Raw genomic sequence first — 6,000 nt, forward strand, 5'->3', positions numbered from 1 at the left:
CAATCATGTGTTAAGGAGTTTAGTCTAATGGAAGGATTCAACCAACTACCCAACTATTGATGTTTGCTCTCATAGATAAAAGTGACACATTGTTGTTTTGGGATGAGCCCAAAGGAAGCCTTGTCAATTTGAATACATATAACCAAAGGTTGGTGTGCCTTGTGCATTTTAATATGATAGGTAGGGTCTCTAATATAATAAAGACGAGAAGATTATCTTATTAAGATCGTGTTCATCTCTTAAAGACGAGAAGATTATCTTATTAAGATCGTGTTCATCTCTTAAATTTATGTAGTTATTTGGAAAAAGTAAAGTTGATTGGAAAGGCTAAGGGAATGGAGCATTTTGTAGAGATGTAGGGTTAGACAAAGTCTCTTGGGCTCTCATCGAGAAAATCATGACCACCATTTATTGTCATTCTAGTGATGTTGATTTTTTAATCTTTATTTTGTTCTTACAACAATCCATCCAATGGGATTTGGTGGATTGGAGTGCTTCCTCTCCCTTCAAATTTGAACCTCAATTGTAAGGTCTCCATTTAAAGCTTATAGGGTGGTAGAACAACATTGAGGACCAAGTAATCCATGCCTATGGTGAGTTTCTTTAAAGGTAAAATCCAAGAGTGTTCGTTAAATAACAAAGTTATTGCTGAAACGAGAACTATTACCTCAAAACGAGAACTATAGCCGTAAAACCCCAAAAAAACATGAAAAACAGGTTGAAAATGAAAAGCGTTGATGTTCGAATAACATTTTTTGGGTGAATTTTCAACATTTAAAAAAAAATGACAGCAAAAACCAATTTCTTGTGTGCAAAAGACACCCTGAAAATGAAAAGAGTGTTGACGTTGGAATAACGTTTTTTTTTTTTTTGTATCGGGTAAATTTTCAACATTTTTTAATAATAATGTTAAAAATAAAATATTATGACTCCGAAAAACTTTAAAGTTCCAACGATTTTCAAGCATGACATTAAATATAAAATATCACGTCTTTAAAACCTTAAAATTCCAACGAATTTTAGGCATGACATTAAATATAAAATATCACGTCTTTGAAAAACCTTAAAATTTCAATAATTTTCAATCATAGTGCTAAAGAAAAAATACTTATAACTGTTTTCAACCATAGCATTAAAGATAAAATATCACGACTTAGAAAAACATTAAAATCTTGGCATTTTTTCAACCATGGAATTAAAACAAAAAATTATGACTATTTCAAGCATGACATTATAGAAAAATTTTATAACTAAAAAACTTTAAAAATGAACGCCTGAAGAGTCATTAGACCAAGAGTAATTTCTTTTTTAAATGTTAAATGTATAGCGATTTGAAAATCTTAGCATAAGACAACTTGACATGTGCAACAAAAATTTAAAAATCAAACATCAAAATGACATGCAGTGTAGGTGAACTCGACCATTGTAATGAAAACTTAAAAACCAACTATGAAATTCACACATTGTGGGGCAGATTCGATTCATTATAAAGAAAACTTTAAAATCAACTATCAAATTGCACATAATGGGATCATGTTGTTAGTCGAGCATCAACATGGACTCTGCTATATATATATATATATGAAATATACAAAAGAAAACAAAAATTCAAACATTGTATATAAAAAAAACACAGTTTTTAAAAACAATAACAAATAATGAAACTTAAAAAAAATAAAAAATCATAAAAAAAAACCAAATATAAAAAAATATGAAAAAAACCATAAAAATAAAAATAAAAAGATTTTTAAAACTAAAAATTAAACCATAATTAAAAAATATAAGGAAAAAAACATAAATTACAAAAAATATTAAAAAATTAACAAAAACAACATCAAAAACAATTTTTTTAAAGAAGAAAAAAATTAAAATTAAAAAAACCACACAATTAAAAAAATAAAAAAAAAAATATTTTTAAAAACTTATAAAGAAAAATTAAATTTCTTTTCCCTCCGGTTCCCTGCACAATATATATTTTTTGTTTAGTTTAATTTTTAATTTATTATTATTATTATTACTATTTTTAAGTTTTTTTAATTTATTATTATTTTTTTAATTGTGTGGTTTCTTTTATTAACTCAATTTTTTTAATGTTTTTTGAAATATTCATTTATTTATGTTGTTTTTGTTGTTGTTGTTGTTATCTACACTTAATACATTAGAAACTCTAAAGTGTAAATAATAAGCCCTCTAAACAAAAATGGTTGATGCTGCATCAACACTTTTCAAAATCAACGTGAAAATCACTAACATTTAACAAAAAATTCATACTTGATACATAAAAAAATTTAAAGTGTTAGAATAAACCATCTAAAAAAAATGGATTGATGTTTCATCAATACTTTTCAAAATCAGTATGAAAATCACTAACATTTAAAAAAAATGTTGATACTTGATACATAAGAAAATTTGAAGTGTCAAAAATATATAAAAAAAGGGTGTATTCTGAATAACCATTTTTCAAAATCGAGTGATATTTTTGCTACCTCAAAAAAACAGGTAATCGGTAAAGTTCTTGTTTGATCGGTAACTATGTTAAATTAGGGGGCACAAAGTAGAGATAAAAATGAGTCTCTACTTTAGGATCACCTCAAAATCATGGGGGGAATAATCTTGTTGGTTTCATGTGCTAAAGACGAAAAATAGACTTTATATTTAGATGCCTTAAATTGAAAGGATAAAGTATATGAACTGGATGGAATTAGATGCCTTAATCTGAAATGAGAAAATAAGAAGTGGTCTCAATTTTATTTGGAGGAAGGTGATAAGTATACCTAGTGTTTCTAGTTTCTAGCCAAGTAAAAAAAATGATCTAGAGAGCATGTTTGAAATAGAGAGATTTCTTGTCACGGATGAAATGCTTATTAGAGAAAATCATTCATTATTATGAGGATCTCACAAAGATCTACCTACTTGGAAACACACCACTAGTGTCTACTCAATTATTTCCAAGTTGACCTACTTCGAAAAAAACACTGTTGTCTCAATTATTTCCAAGTTGACCCTACTGGTTTTAATGGATGATTGAAATCTTGCCTCCCTAAGATGGTGTAGAAAAAATATTAAGGATTTCCCATTGACAAGTCTATGGCCTAAACAATTATATCGTTGAGTTTTACAAATCTATGATAAAGAAGTTTTCTCTATTTAAGGATATTAGAAGGGAAAATTAATAAATATGGATCACCCATCTCTATATTAACATTGGTTTACTCTACAAGTGTAAACAAATGACATATTTGAAAGTTGAAGATTAGTCTTCATGTAACATACTCCACTTTAGACTTCACCATGGAGCAAGCCATACTTTTCCTCATAATGTAGTCTCATGATATTTTTACCAACTAATAAAAATAATTGAGTTCTTTTTATATTGTTTCTCTTCAATATTTCTTTTACACGTTCCTGACATAATATATTGTCAATCTTTAAGTCGCATTCCTCAGACAATCCAGATCAGTGGTATAAAAGTAGGTTGGTCTTTATTTGTTTTTTGTGCATATCCTTAGTGAGATCATGGTATAAGGAGTTGGGGCTCGAACTACTTGAGCCATTAGAAGATCGTCCTCGTCGATCTAGATGACTTCCCATGGCAGAATAAAAGAAAGACAAGGGAACAATGAATCCTATTAAATTATTGCTCGAAGAAGCCCTCACACGACAAAGGGATGAGACGATGGATAATTTTTCTCAGATCCTTTGACGAATGACAACAATCAATGCATCTTCATCAAATGGTCACTTTGGAGGTGATGCCCCCTTCAAGGTACAAATTAGTTTTGATAACCCTATATTCGAAGGTTAGATAGATTCAAATTCTCTAGACAAATGGTTAAATTTGCCAGAAGGGTATTTTTTAGTCCACAATTTTTTCGATAGAGAAAAGATTACCTTCCACTCATTAAAGTTGTCCCCCATGTCAAGGATTGGTGGGAGACTTATATGAGCAAAAGGCCATAGAGGAATCCACAATATTTGTAGTCACACTCACTTGGGGCTCTTTCAAGGATGTTTTGAAGGAACAATATCACCTTGTTGGAAGTTCAAGACCAACACATGAGATGGACCACACTATGATAGAAGAGGGACCAAATTATGTTGGAGTTCATAAATATCTTCCATACCTTACACAACAAGTTGGGTATCAAAGACTCTGAGTGACATCCATCGCTCAAATACTGCAGCGGTTTGCACAGATACATCGAGACATAAATGGAGTTTCTAGAGATCTCTTCATTAGGTGCAACATATCAATATGCTATGAAAATCAAGCATAAATATAAATAGAAAAATGAAGAGTTCGGAGATGTGAATTCCGCACAACATAAGCAAGGAAAACGTAGGCCCAAACCATAAAACAAAGGAATAATCCATGATGGGTTGCCCCAAGAAATCCCATCTAAGCCACAAACAAAGAAGAGTAATGGGAAGATGAAGAAAGACATGGAAAAGTGGTGCGAATTCCATAGGAGCCCATGGCACAACACTAATAACTTTGCTCAAGTTAGTCATTGGTGGTTGAGATGAAAGCCTTAAAGTCAAATGCAGGTTTCAACTTTGAATCAAATCTAGATAAGGGGAAGAAGATCATTAATGTAGAACCCAATGCCATCGTTGCTACCACAAAGGTCTAGAAAAGTTAGCTTGAAGAACTAAAGGAAGGTGAGCACCTTTTTCACTCAGATATGAGGGTGAAGGGTGCTCTGTTGCACTTCATTGTCGACAAAAAAAATCAAAAGAACCTCCTCTCAGCAGAGGTCGTTAAGCAGGAGGACCTGTCGATGACACCACATTCGTAGCCACATACCATTGAGTGGCTTCACCAAGGGGGAGATCTTTCCATCAATTAAAAATTTCACCTTTCCTATGGCATAAAGCCTTCAAGGATTGTTGGAAATTGGATAAACCAACGCTCCCTGTGTATTTAACGACATGGATTGATCATCTCTCATGGATCCTTATCTTTGAAAATGTGATTGTTGAATAACACCTGTAGGTTTTGGTCTAATAACAATCATGATTCCCAACAAGTGGTATCAGAGTGTAGGTCAAGAGTTTGATACACACACAGTTTGCATTAAGGGAGGATTGTTGGACATCAGATAAACCAATGCTCCCCATTTGTTTCACGACATGGACTGACTACCTGTCATGGATCCTTATCTATAGCGATGTGATCGTTGACTAACACCTGCGGGTTTTGGTCTAATGGAAGTCGTGATTACCAACAAGGATGAGTTACTCTGTGACATTTCTCCCCTTGAATTTCGTGATGTTATTTTAGGCCAACCATACTTGTGGAAGCATTATGTTGTATATGATTCAAGACCTTGTAATGTCATTATTACTTTGGGTTGACGGCTATACATGATATCATAGGTATCTTTGCCTACAAGCATTTCTTTGATATTAGCTAACAAAAGTAGGAAGGTCATCTCCTAGAACGAGAAATTCGTCTTCCTCTTGATTCGATCTCCAAATGAGTAGAAAGTCATGGCCACATCCTTGACCTCCACATAGGACCTTTCAACATAGCTAAAGCAAGTGGACAGGGTCGTGGAAGAGTACAAAACATCTTCTCCTCACTCATTGGGGTACCTATACATTGTCAGTAAAAACATTCAATTGATATAACCCATGGAGCACCTCTACCCAATGGGCCAATCTATCATTGCTCTCTTCTGGAAAATGAGGAAATCAAGCACAAGATCCAAGAGATGCTTCAAAAAGGGACATCAAATATAAGACAGGGAGAAACAATCACGTTGCTTACTACCTCAATCGACCTCTAATTGTAGCACTAACCACAATGCTCTGCTCCTATGGACATGAGGCCTCTGGGTGGGCCCATCTCTATGAGAGTGATCCTGACTTCACTACCACTTACCAGATGCTGAACACAAGCACGATTGTCACCGAATTTCATCTTCAATATGGATTGTTATTCCATACAAGCCATATCTATGTTCCTTCAAGTAAGCATTCAAAGATGATTTGAGA

This window comes from Pinus tabuliformis, chromosome 2_2, assembly GCF_031772625.1.
Source record: "Pinus tabuliformis cultivar Carrire ecotype Pingquan chromosome 2_2, CPIR1, whole genome shotgun sequence".
Taxonomy (NCBI): Eukaryota; Viridiplantae; Streptophyta; class Pinopsida; order Pinales; family Pinaceae; genus Pinus; species Pinus tabuliformis.